Genomic DNA, 14,913 nt, shown 5'->3' on the forward strand with positions numbered 1-14,913 from the left:
TCCTTGCCAGGATCAACCTGTAGTAGCTGTGGCCATCGTAGACCACCTTGTGGTCCACCACCTCGTTGATAAATTCGTTTAAACGCGTCGGCTACCTCAGTTGCTGTTTTAGTCGTTAACGGTTCTGCATCTTTATATCTACTTGCAACATCAACAACAGTTAGCGCGTATTTGTACGGTTTTCTACGTACAGTATCATGTGGTAAAAACAGAATATCAGCTTGATGAACCTCATTAGGAACACTGACACTAAAATGAGCAAATCGAATTTGCTTAGGATGTGGTAGATAAATTTGCCATATTGCCTGCCTGGACAACCACGCTTTAGCAGTAGAATGTTTAACCGCTGCTGCATCAGCGAGTTTACTAATTGCTGCTTTACCCTTCCAGTATCCAACTGGTGAATAATAAATCAATTCCATTATTAATTACCAGCCCATAGCGCTAATTTACCTTTCATCGCGGATTTTACTAACCAATTAGCTAATTTTTCTTTGATATTATTATTTTTTATAGCATTTAACGCATGAATTAATTTCACATCTGCAATATGCCTATTTTGTAGATTTTTACTCTTATAAGCTACATCATGAACATGACAAGCTCGATCAATAGCGTTTATTGGTTCCTCGCCTGGTTTTGGTTGATCCTGATTATCAAGTCTGATATCGAGTCGAGTACCAGGACCACAATAATTATATCCTGGTAGATGTTTTTCTCCCGAGTATTTAGCCCATGGAGTACCTGGAAACTTTGACATCAAATTTGCAATATCACCACCGCGCCTATTAGGTAAAAACGAAAATTTCTTTCTACCGCATATAGAACATTTTCCACCATATGCTATTTTTTTATTTTTTGTTATAACCGTAGCTAAATCAGTAGTTGGAGTTTTAACTTTACAGCGTAAGCAATATAAATCCATAGATATTTTATACAACATGGATATAATTGATTTCTCAGCGACAAGAAAACAAGAACCTGTCAAGCACCATCCTGCGTTACCAAATTCCATCAGAATGATAATAATAGGACCATCTGGAAGTGGAAAGACACAGTTGTTACTTAATCTTATAATGAGATGGTTAAAATGGGATAAATTATATTTGGTAGCCCCGTCAGTTGATGATCAGCGATGTTATAATGTACTTAAGGATTTTAATGAAAACGCTAACGACGTTATCGAGTTTATAACCGATATTGATGAAGCACCATCAGTTGATTCCATAGACGGACTTATTAATAATTTAGTTGTATACGACGATGTGATGCTGGACAAACAATCAAACCCAGCCAGGATTTTTTCTCGAGGTAGACATAAAAATACCGACGTTATTTATGTTACTCAACGATACACACAAATACCAAAAGTGATCAGAGATAACTGTAATATTTTAGTTGTGTTTAATGGCGTAGACACACATACGTTGCGAAATATTCATCAAACCTGGTGCAGCGGTGACATGGATATAATTAAATTCAGAAATTTCTTTTTACGAGCGCAAGCTACTCCGCATGGGTTTATAACAATAAATTTACACGATCCTAGAACAAGATATCGTATTGGACTTGATAAAATATTTGGATAACAGGGGTGATGATAAAATTAAACTGAATTAAAAAGATATCATTAATATAATGAACAATTGTGCGTGGCTGCGTCAAGGAACCACTAATAAATGTGATAAAAAATGTCATGGAGAATATTGCAAAAAACATAATTATCTTATAAAGAAAAATCCTCATGCTGGTCCACGAAGATGTGTTGGATGTAACAACGGCGTTAGAGGATTATATCAGATTTGCAAAAATTGCGGTGGAGATCGATACAGAAGTTTAATGATATATTACAGAAAAAGAAAGAACATAAATCCAAAAATAGAAAAACCACCATCAGAACTTGAATATTACTTGAAACATAAAACAAATAAAGATGAAACAAATAAAGATGAAACAGATGAGGAGAAACGACAGCGAGAACGTGTTGAGAAATATTCATCAAACTTGGTATGGTGGTAAATTTATATAAATTAATAGCAGCAGAGGGGGTGATGACCTCAGTGAAGGCGTAATTGCGTAAACAGCATGCATAATAAACTAGAAAAAATCACCAACGACAATGGAGTAATATTAATTAGAAAAATTCCAGAGATTTTTCTCAGTAAAGTGTCGACGCTTTTTTAAAATCTGTCGACGCTTTTTATTTTTCGATCGTTCGTAGGAAGGTTTATTTTCGACGTTTCGACGCTTTTCAGGCAAAGGTCTGTTCACCCCCTCTGCTGCTACCTGTCAGCACTGTAGACTGTGAATGTGGATTCAGTAAGATGAACCTCATAAAAACTGACATCAGAAATAAACTCTGCATCTCATCTCTCGAGAATTTAATGAGAATCAGCATGTACAGATGTGAAAAATTAGACTTTGAAACTGCATTCAACAAGTGGGCAGCCCTAAAATCGCGACGGATCTTCATGTAACACTTTGTAACATTTTGTTAATGCTTGTTGTAATTAGAGTATTAACTAACCCATCTTTTGTAATTTTCATTGCCTGTTACATTAATAGACTAAATTAACACTTGAAAAAATGTACACTACTTGTCCTGGTGACACTTTTTGAAAATTGGCGACAAAATATTGAGGTTGGCGATTTTTTTGGCGACGGCTTTTTAAAAGCCAGGACCATCCCTGTATAGGTATCCAAAAATATGGAGCTCTTTGACCTCACTTGTATATTTTATTTTTTTATTATTTTTTATACTAGGCCGGTGATTGCGGCATTAAATACTTGCATAAAAACTAGCCCCTGCCCCAAATGAAAAATGGTCTCTAAAGGCGCTTCAACTAAAGCAAGAAAAAGTATATCTTAGTCGTTTCTTTTTTATGAGCATTGGTAACGCGCTTGGAGTTGAGTGCCAATATACACATCAACATAAGGAATAAACTTGTGATTGACCTAATTAATACAATCTGGGGTCATATCTTGTGAAACTCATCGTAATTAAACAATTCTCCCCCCCCACCCCTGCATATATTCCCAATCTACTTCACATTGGTACAACAGGTGTATACTTTCCGTCCTGTGTTGCAGCATAAAGTAACAGTAGTATTAGGCAGATAACTACTTCTTAAATTATAATGGGTTCTTTTACGTTGAAAATCAAAAAAAAATATTTGATCCATCCAATCCTATAATACGGTATGTTTTATATAGATGCTTACCTAGAAATCCGTTCAGCGATGTACATTTTATACAGAAGGATTTCAAGCCTGGAGGGGTGGGTGAATATGTAGATAGGCGGGTAAGATAGGTAACGGGTATTTCACGCGAACACGGTTTAAACGGGATTTAGATGCAAGGTTAAGGAGAGGGGTGCAAGTTTATTCACGTTGGACATTATGAAACATACAGTAATCAAAGGAAAAGAAATTATACAAGTAGCATAACGACAGATCTCTCCTTGCCGTTGTCCCTTCATAGAAGCCATTAAGATACATATCCAATGCAACGGGATAATACCCAAAAACATTGAATCAGTTAAAAGGCACGGTAGTTCTATTGAACAATTAGAAATGTGTTATTCTCTTTCTTTCGCTCTTGGTCTTCTCGTAATTGCAGTGTATGGGCACGAATTTATAGATTTTGCTTTCATCAGTAAATATCTGTAATTCTTTACATATCATAGGTTAAAGTTTGCTCATACAAGTATTTAACATCGAACATCCATTTTAAAGATATCAATATAGCTACCGAATTAGTTTTTACTTACTACACCTACTACTACTTATCGTGTTCATACATACAATGACATAATACTGATACAAATAGTGTTTGCTATTTGCAAAAGGTTGTGACAGTCTCAAAAGCAGATTTGCTCCACAAGGTAAACCAAAAACAAATTTCACTTTTCATCAGCTTTCATTATGTATGAGTACACCCCATTATTTGTGATAAAATAATGCAAACAAAATAAGAGGACATACCCAGAAAAAAATGTGTGTTATAAAATCTGTTGCGAAAAACCACTGCTGTGACAATGTCGACGCCAACAAAAGTGGTCGTTGTGTCTTGCTTACTTTTCTAGGCAAAATAGTAAGAACTACTTAAGCTCAACATTCTGACTTTGACCTGGTAATGAACACTAACCTGTGTGCCCGGAAGATCTGGTGATGTAATACTGTACATGGCCAATCGATAGGGTCTCTCTTCAAGTTTGATCGGTTCCAGCTCTCCTACTTTGGAAACACCGCTGACATCTTCAAGTTTACGATCTTCACAAGTTTTGGGTACATGGATGTACAACTTTCTTACGCAGCCACACATAATGTTGTTGTCCTTCAAAGTTTTCTTGATTCTGCTTGATAAATCTAATGAAAGTAATAAAACTTGTCTACATGGAATTTTTTTTAATATTTCTGGACAAGTGTGTGTGTGTGTGATTGAATTTTTAACGTAGCTTTAACAATGTTTGAGTCATATCGCTACGATGTCTGCAGTGTGGCAGTTTATAGTGATGTCTAGCACTGGGGCATCATGTTGCATACATGTAGCAAGATGTCCCACCCAGTCACATTATCCTGACACCAAGCCGACCAGTCTTAACACTAACCTTGTAATGCTGAGCGCCAAGCGAGGCAGCTGTTAATACCATTTTTGTAAGTCTTTGGTATGACTCGGCCAGGGATCGAACCCACAAACTCCCACATCCGAGGTGGACGCTCTAACCATTAGGCCACCGGAGCGGTTATTTCTGAAGTTACGAAAGTATGATCATAGCCCAGTACACAGTCGCCAAATATATTTCGAGATGTATTTTTGTATTCAATAAGAACCAGTCTTTGCCTGAAATTCAGTACCCTCTTCTGAAAGTGTATGTACGCAGCTGCCTATTCGATACTGCCCAGACAATTCAAATTGTCGAAAACTCCGAAGTGAACCTCTTGTCAAACATTTGCCATAAGGTATCTTTACAGCAGCCACTCCTTGCCGTTGATTTTTTAATTCTATATGTGTCTTTGTCTCTGTTTATGCCCATTTCTTCGATCACCCTTGTCTGTCTTGCTATTTATTAGTGTAGGCTGTGCATCCCATGCTTTATTAAGAAATTTTTTATTTTTGTTATTCTTTCAATAGCTCAAGAATGGGTATTTCATGTTTATCAATAGCAAACATAAGCATCAATCATTTGTATTTTATCCCAATAGTGACACTGAAAGCATTTTGCATCAGTCTCAAGGGTTGAATTTAATTTATTTTAATTTAATCACAATTTAATTTAATCATAACATCATTTAAAATGCTTACAAACTTTTGAAATGTCCTACAATGAAACTGCATTTGTACTTACCCAAACAAAAGCGACCGAGTAAACAAAAATTTTGATTTGGGTTACTTACCTAAACCAGTTGGCTGAATGTCTGAAGAAACGGAAACAAAAATTAAATTAATACCTTGATCAAACTGATTCACTGATTTCTTGATTATGGCAACAATATCATGTAAATTCTTTAGGATTACAATATTTATTTTAATCACTATCTTTTACTTTGATATCGATGATGGTACATAATACAAGAACGTTTCATTTTTTTAAAAAAAAGGATTATATCCATGAACATAATGAACAGTTTATAAAGTTTTGTTCTAATTTGCAAAATGAGAATGATATTGCATAATAAATAAATATTTTAAAATTGTACTCACCACTGCCAATGGCCTTTCCTGAGCAAAAGAAATATGAATGATATAACTATTAGAACATTATCGAATATTAACAGTCCACATTGTTTCATTCATCATTTAATCCATTATCTATATATTGCTTTATTTATTCATCCATCCATCCATTTGAAATTCATGTATATTCTTAACAAACGGGAAATGGTGTATAACACTTAGCAAATTACATGTTTTGTCATAATTTACATCGGACCTAAAAGAACATAAGCACAGTCTGTTTGCACTATTCTGATTGTTCATAAATTCAAAGCACTTGAAAATTATAGGACAAATGCATCAATTTTAAAGCAACTTAAACTCATACCTTAGTTCAGTAATAATTTCAAACTCTGATATGGTTAGTATACAGTTGAAAATTATCAGTTTATACAATTGACATTTTGATATCATCATTAGAATGTGCATGTAACACAGCTGGTTATCCATACGAAATGAACATCCAACGACAGGTAATACAGACTAAAGATAGTAACCATGTGCTTTGTATAACCAGTAATTAGGCCATTGATATTTTTCATTTTGCTGTCGACTCTGTTGAATAACTCATTCTGTGTGATAATTCAACCTACTTATGAACTATTCAATTAAAGGGTAGTAAGCCAAAGAAGTGGTATGGGGAGGTAGTTGAGTATGTAGCCCCATTAACAGATGTACTCACCAAGGAGTGGTATGGGAAGGTAGTTGAGTATGTAGCCCCATTAACAGATGTACTCACCAAGGAGTGGTATGGGAAGGTAGTTGAGTATGTAGCCCCATTAACAGATGTACTCACCAAGGAGTGGTATGGGAAGGTAGTTGAGTATGTAGCCCCATTAACAGATGTACTCACCAAGGAGTGGTATGGGAAGGTAGTTGAGTATGTAACCCCACATGAGTCCCGTAAAAATATCTCCTCGAGGTAGGCAGTCATGCACATGCAATTCCTGACCTGAAGCAAAGAATGAAGTCGTAAAACACAGTGCAACTTAGTCGTTAGTAATAGCATCAACTATTAACAGTGAAAATAACTTGAAAATTGGAATTTAACTCTAATAGAATATACATATAGAGTTTACAGTAAAATTCTGCTAAATAAACAAAATAATAAGAGGAACTTGTTCTTTGCGTTTTGTTTCGATCGTAACAGTAATCAAAATAAAATCAAGGAATAGATGCATTCAGCAATGACCAAAGAAAAGTGATTTATTCATTTCAGTTTTCTTCTCTCTTTGATTCTTGTTGCTTCTCATTTCTTCTCTAACAAAATTTTAAACATTGCCTGAACTGGTTACCAATTTATAATTTAAAGGTTTCCTTACTCAATTTAACCTTCGGTGATACTGAAGTATATACTTTACTGAGCCTCATTTTGATCTTTATTACATATTATCAGCGAACTTGACTCCATTCGAATTGCTAGTTAAAGGGCTAAAGAAATGTGATAAATGTTTGTTGTTGTTGTAGACTTTGTTTTGCATAAATGGTCCTTGTCAGCAATGATAGATAACAAGAATACCCAATATAGACCCGGTTAAACTGCCTTGAACTAAAATATCACAAAATTATAACAGTATGTCTGGTGCAGGTTCCTAATCGTCTTACTATGTCTCAGATAATAAGAACACAAAGTCTAAGCATCCAGGCTAGAATGGATTAAAACTTCAAACTAATCATGTTAGCTTCAAAATTACATCTAGGGCAGATACAGCTTAAAAACGCTGAGTATTGTCCTGAATTATACGGCAAAAGGTCAAATGTCAAGGAAGATTGCAATTTCGTTATCATAAACATTTTAATAAATTTCATTCCAAAAGCATGCAGCCTCAGGCTATGTCGCACATTTCATCAAACAGACGCGATGTGCTTCAAACACCCAAGACACCTTTCTATGTTAATACACACAGAGAGAGAGAGAGAGAGAGAGAGAGAGAGAGAGAGAGAGAGAGAGAGAGAAATATTCCTTGTTGCAAATAAAGTCAAGTATACTTGAGAAGGATTAGATTTGACAGTCTAAGGATTTGTATATCTGGAATTCGTTGAAAATATGTCACATAATACATACGTATTCTTTACACAAGATCATTAAATTCATTTTGACGCTTTTACCCCAAAATTAAATCAGTTATCTTTGCAACTTCTGCAGGTATATTTGTTACTTTCCAATAGAATTGGGAAGATGATAAATAACAGAATGAAGTGATTAAAAACTAGGAATTGTATCATTCAAATTAAGATGGAGACAAGATCCATTTTTTAAAAAATGTAATCACTATGAAACACACGTCTACCTATATATATATATATATATATATATATATATATATATATATATATATATAGTTTTGATTTATGTTCGTGCGTTTCCAGAGTTTGTTATAAACCTTTTCATCGCTCACTCTAAATAAATCTTGTATTTCCTTTGTCTCTTTAGGCGATGTACCTATATCTATATTTTCATATATCTCAGTTTTCTAAAGTCTTCGAACAATTTAAAATGTGTGACATTTCATCAATGCACGATTTATTTACAAACAACGTACCCTGCATTATGCTAAGTAGGTTATCAATGTATCCTTCTTTAGTCGACGTACACCAGATCCACGTCATAAAGTGTGGTATATCTTCGATTCGCAGTCCATTAAGTACGGGAATAACTCCAATTTTGTCTGTATCTATGCTGTCTGTCAGAGCAATAATACATGTCGGCTTTAAACGGCATTCTTCTGAAAGAATGAAAATTTTCCAGCGTGTCATGGCGAGGAACTCAAATTTATATTTGCCCGGAACTCCGAAGGTCACTTTAAATCCCGTACTGCTCAAATCCTTAAAGATTGTATCTGCGATGTCTTGATCGTCACTGATATCCTCGTCGAACACTATTCCAGCGTCCCACTTATATTCAGTGAGTTGAGGTGTCATTTCACATTGCTGACAGAAAGACGGATATTACGATTACTGCCAATAATAATGACAATGATACTTGTCAAAGGAATCGTTTGTTTATACAACTTATCATACCTAAGAATTGTTGTTAGGGTGTACGTAATTCTAAAAGTCTTTATGGAGTCAAAGTACACGGTAGCGCTCTTTTAAAACTTTCCAAAGAAAAATAATACAGAAAGTTATATAAAGTATCAAAAGTTGTTGTCACGGCATAATATCAACAAGATTATCAATAATACATAGATGTGTTCCAGTAAATATGCATTGCGATTAATAAAGAAAATTTAAAATAAATTCGTTGACATTGGAATGCTAAAGATATGTATCTATCTTCTAATCTGTGTGCACTGTCTATGCATTTGTAAATATAAGTCTACACACCAGGTATGTTCCAAACATTTTTAAGTAGATTCATTAATTCTCTTTTACAAGTTGCCTAGATTTTACCGTCCAATTTATAATAACCTATTTTGCAATCAGCAGCGGTCTGTAGGCCAACGTTTAATCAGAATATATTTCCAACAACACATATATAGAATCTGTTAACTATATTGTTACCATCTTTATCCATATTTGCATAAACTGACAACTGCAAAGAATCTGCCATAAAATTGGTTATGTAGTTATTTTTTAAATATGTGTATTTTGGAAAATTATCAGTGCTAAACTATAGAAACCGTATATTTTGTTAGACCTTATATGTGGTCATAATGAAGAAATATAGTCATAACAGAAAGTTATATATATATATATATATATATATATATATATATATATGTATGTATGTGTGTGTGTGTGTATGTATGTATGTGTGTGTGTGTGTGTATGTATGTATGTGTGTGTGTTTTACACTCAATAATTTGTTATAGATTTTCTAAATTCCAGTTATTTAAAGTAAGAGTTGAGCCAGTACATATTAAAGAGTATCAGCATGGATAAGAAACAATATAGTATTTCATTGTTTTAATTGGGAAACAATTAAACAAGTAAACTAATAAAATTCGGGACAAGGCCTTTGTTCACGGTAGCGATATTGGACTCGGTGCTGGTTTGTCTACCAAAGATGACACGGTCACCACCTCTAGTTACGAGTGGGAAGAGCATGATTGAAACGGATCAACTCAACGCCTCTACAATTCAAAATAAATGACTAACATGCAACAAAAACAAATTTCATTATCAAACTGTAATGGGTAGTATGAAAACTAGTTGTACTTACTTCTGTGTTTGGAACCTGTGTTGTAGATATGTCACTTTTGATTTCTTTCAAGACAGTGTCTACAAGAGTTCTTTCTGAAATGCATAAAACAATGGATGACATGCGATATATAAATTGTTGAAATTGCTTTCAAAACAGTTCTCTGTTATTTACTCTTTTTTGCTTTGTCTATTCCTCCCTCAATCTTGGTCTATGGTCAAATTAAAAGTTTACTATATCTTATGTTTATCCGTGCCGTCTTAAAGAATATTCTGATGCAATCAGAGGTATACACTTGCAAATATGCTTTGACATGTTTTTCAATGATGCATAATAGCATGTGAAGCAAAACCAAAATATTGTTGTAGTTGAGAACGTTTACGTTCCATTTCCATTTAATGTCTTTATGAAAAGTACATATGACACTTAACTTTATTTATTTTCACCTGAGATGTCAAAGTTGGGAAGACATGCGTCCTCACCATTCAATTTGTTGGGGAGGGGGAAGCACATAGCATTCTAATGGGACAAAGACAATTGCAGTCAATAATGTACTGGCAGAGCAATAATAATGAGATAATCATATTTGCTTTGACAGTTTTGACACATTAACGTCATCTACTGTACTGTACTATCATATTTTACATCAACATTTATAATATTGTAATAAAAGTTGTATAATGTGCCGAAGTATGTCATGAAAACATAAACATGTATGCAATATCTGGTCAACCTCAAGTGAACTGCACCATGGAATTTTCCGTTCTGGATCTGGATCTTATTTAACATTAGTTTTCATTCATTATCCACCAGCAATAATCATTAAACAAAGCATCCATCCTTCTGAACTACATGTTCAAGATAATACATCATTAATTAAATTACAATTGTGTATTTGCATCAATTTAGTCTCATTTTTTAATTAATTCAACCTCAAAGTAAATTAAATCTTCGCCATCCTGACAGTGACTTTAACCTTGAAAATGTGTTACACAACTAACGGCCATCAAAAACTTCACATTGCAATTTGGCCGACTTCTACAACTCAAAGATATTTTCATTGCCAGAAAAATTGTTTTAAAACGGCTACAACATACCATTTTATGTTCTTCTAATGACCTTTTGCAACTCCGGATATTTACTGCATCAACATAGTCGTGGATAGAAGTAGGGTTATTTTTCTCGATCATTTTCCTTACGAAAAACCATGCAGAGGAAGCATTGGCATCAAAATATGGGGGACAAAGGAAAAACAAATTTACGAGACACCTAGGAAATCGCTGTCAAGGTGCAACACTGTTTTAACATTAGGTTTATGCTAGCAATCTTTGCTAGGATTGGACTGAATATATGCCATTTACGAACTCACGATTCACGTATTGGAGGACAACGAAAAACGTGTTTGCCCGAGTTACTTTATTGTAATTGTCATGCATTGTATTATTAACCTTGTGACATAGACTGTATCCCATTTATTGCATCATGATGGAGTTCTTTTTTCAATCATTTGAATCTCAACAGCGCTTGGTATCACGAAGCTTTTGATCCCTATTTCAAAGTCTTTACTTATCGATAATAGGTTTTATGATACTTTTCAAGTGTCACTGTGCCACGAAACAACACCCGGTCTGTGTTTCCGTGTTATACTCATGCTTTTGTAGTCGTGACGGAAATTTGTTATGACACATATTTTTAGAATTTTGTAATAGTTATAAATGCTTGTTCTGTGAAATTATCAAACTATTACTTTAATACTGTCTGCACTTTTATATAAAGTTAAGACTATCCTTACCTTCAAACATGATAACATGGAACGTGTCGCTACAGTCTTTGTGTATCCTGTGTGTCAGGACACTCTGCAGTGTCAAAAAGAATCTCTGCACCTCAAAGGAAAGATCTACCTCGACTATCCGTGAACCATTTGCATGCAACCAGGAAATTGTGTTCAGGACATAAGGAATTTCCCCAACAAAGTAATACTCCTGGAAAATGATGAAGAAATAGACGACGTTTGAAAGATTATGCCATTCTTTGTGACCTTACATTTTCCTCTAGATTCACATCATCAGATTCTATCACCTTTCATCCATTAGTAGTCTTTATAGTGTTGATCTGCCATTACGGACACTTTCTAACTACAAAATACGTTTGATACACCACATGTTTTCATAATGTTCGTGACTTATGGACACTTAATGGTTAAAAATTAATTGCTAGTATATCAGATAATACTGTGAGGATATTTTCCTTTAAATGAAAATCAGAGGTCATTGGACTATAACCTTAATTGCATGATGTCTAAGGAAAATTGCATCAAACTGTACTTTTTACCATTTTATCTTAGCTTTGTTCAGCCATCGACGCCTTCATTTAGATATATTTAATGTGTGTGTGTGTGTGTGTGTGTGTGTTTGTATGTGTGTGTGTGTATCAGAGAGAGACAGAGAGAGAGAGAGGGTCGGGGTGGGATGGAAAAATGGATTTGGATCTTTGCCCGAATTAAAATGTTTTTCACTCGAAGTAGACTTACAGTCTGACCATCTGAGATGCTATAGAGATTCACAAAGTAGGGCCTTCTCTTTCCGACATATTCAGAATCAACCACAGGAATATCCTTAACAGCAAGTCGGATGCGTGGATCTCTACATTGAGTCAACAGTTTCCAAACCCTGCAGTCTGAGGGGATGAGAATGAAGAATTTCGTCGATGTTGTTGAAAGGTTCTGTCTGGCAATCTCATGTTCTGTGAGTATTCGATTTAGCACTGTGGGAATGAAAGATTTAAGTCGCATAATGATCTAGATGTTTAGGCCTATGGATTATCAATTAAAAGAATTTGACGAGTATCTCTTACAACTCTTACAGTGGCATTATCTGCAGGGTTTAGCATTTACACACTCATCTACTCTTTTCCTATTTAATGATATTTGTATGAAAATCACTTAACAAAAGACATGAAGATAAATTCCAGCCCGAAATAAGAGGCTGAATAAGGGTTTCAGTGAACATTTGAAACTAATAAGTCATCAAACCGAATTTGATCATTCATCTGCACTTTGTTTACTGACTTGACAGAAGGAAAACTTTTATCGAAGTAATACATTTAATGTTCTGTTTCCTGGGCTATACATTTTTACTTAACTAACATTTCCAATACTGCTAAGAGAATATATGAAAAGCGCAAAAGCACACTCCTGTATCAAGGTCGATGTATAATAAGTATAGCGGCGGATGTATTTGATTAATGGGTTGAACTAAATTCCTTACAGTGTGGCGGCATGCATCTGCTTGATGGTTTGAGAAATGGACTGAGCTAAATTCGTTGCAGTGTATGTGGGAATATCAATCCACTCTGAGTAACAATACGTAACGTACGTGGAAGCACAGTTCTGTAGAACCCCACAACGACGCTGTAGACCTGTCCTAATGCAAGGTTACCTGCCGGAAAAGGGTTGTCCAGAATTTCGGGACCTAAATCAAACAGAACAAGGTCATTTTGTGATGCACATATTATATGCAGCTTCAAAAAGGGAATGAAAAGTATAATATTTTTAAAAAAAATAACGATTCTATTTAGAAACGTGAACCATCACGAAGTTAAAATTTGTTTGGCATATTCTGCTACCTCCAAGAATGTTAGATTCTCATGATTTCCTAACAGTTTCTGGAATCGTTGAGATGCGTTCAATAGAACTTGCAACGATATGCTGGGCTGCTTGAATGTACGATAACAATAATAAAATCACAGAAAAATAAAACCTGAAAGTGTTCAAGTGTATCAAAAATCGAGAATACTTGCCCTGCAGAAGACCGTGCTAAACGAATGCACGTTCTCGGTCACTTATAATTATTTTCTCACACTGCTGGGCGTGGCGCAGACCAAACGTAAAACGACAAATATAATGAGAGATGGTCAGCCCGATTATATTTCTGAATTTCAAGCTGCTCACAGTTAATGAATATAATTATGTGACCTGACTTCGGTGCACAGACATTCATGTTGAAACCATCTTATATCGTTTATTATCTTGAATCAATCTATCCAAAGACGCTCATTTAGAGAGAAATCACTATTAGAACTGACTACCAATCATTTCAGAGGCTGCTGAACTCCAACGAATACTGCCCAATTACTGCTTCCAAAACAGAATCTGTCGTTATACAATAATAAAAAGTGGTGGAGGAAAACTGGTCTACATATCATACTCTAGTAAAAGATGCAGTAGAAGCAAGCAAGAGCACGTCAACTCTTTTAGTGATATGCTGTAACATAAGATTTCACAAATTTGTCTACACGAGTAATTCGAACCACACACATACATTTTACTTATGGCAGTGAGAGATAGATACAACAGCTTCATAGAGAAAGACATCCAGGGATGGACGCAAACAAATACACTGAACGAGAGTCCAACGACGACAAAAAGACATAGAATTTTTCAAACCTTTTTGTATATCATGAAGAAGAGAACTTTCCCAGTTTGATTCCATGGACAAACAAGGAACTTTTCCCAGCAAACCTAGTTTTTTAACTTCTTCCTTCCAATCTCCTTCCACCAGCAGACGTACGCATGCCTTCTTGTATCGCAGAGCCTTTTCCAACGCGTGGACCATTTGAACTGTTAGCCATCCTTCGTCACGTGCCTCCAAAGTAAGAAGAACCAGAGTTATAACGGAGTGCTCTATCATGGAATGGTTCACCTCTAGGCGTTGTTCCCCTTCACCGCCTAAACCGGATGCGACGCAGGACATATTGTTTTCTTAGAGAACTCTGAAGATGTGTCCGGCCTTGCGTCTATCAGTTGCATTGTTACCATGTACCAAAAAAACATTCCATTTGTCCTTGTCAACTGTATCACTCATTTTGTAATGCTGAAATAAAAATGCATTTCCGTTGCATGACTTCATTTTGTTAATTGACACCTGTATATATCCATTTATATATCTATAAAACGTACATACATACATACATACATACATATCTGTACATAAATATAACATCAAGAATAATGCATATTGTCTATAATCTACTACAAACCTAGGCCGATAAATCAG

This window comes from Sinohyriopsis cumingii, chromosome 5 (genome assembly GCF_028554795.1).
Source record: "Sinohyriopsis cumingii isolate HCF-2022 chromosome 5, ASM2855479v2, whole genome shotgun sequence".
Classification (NCBI taxonomy): Eukaryota; Metazoa; Mollusca; class Bivalvia; order Unionida; family Unionidae; genus Sinohyriopsis; species Sinohyriopsis cumingii.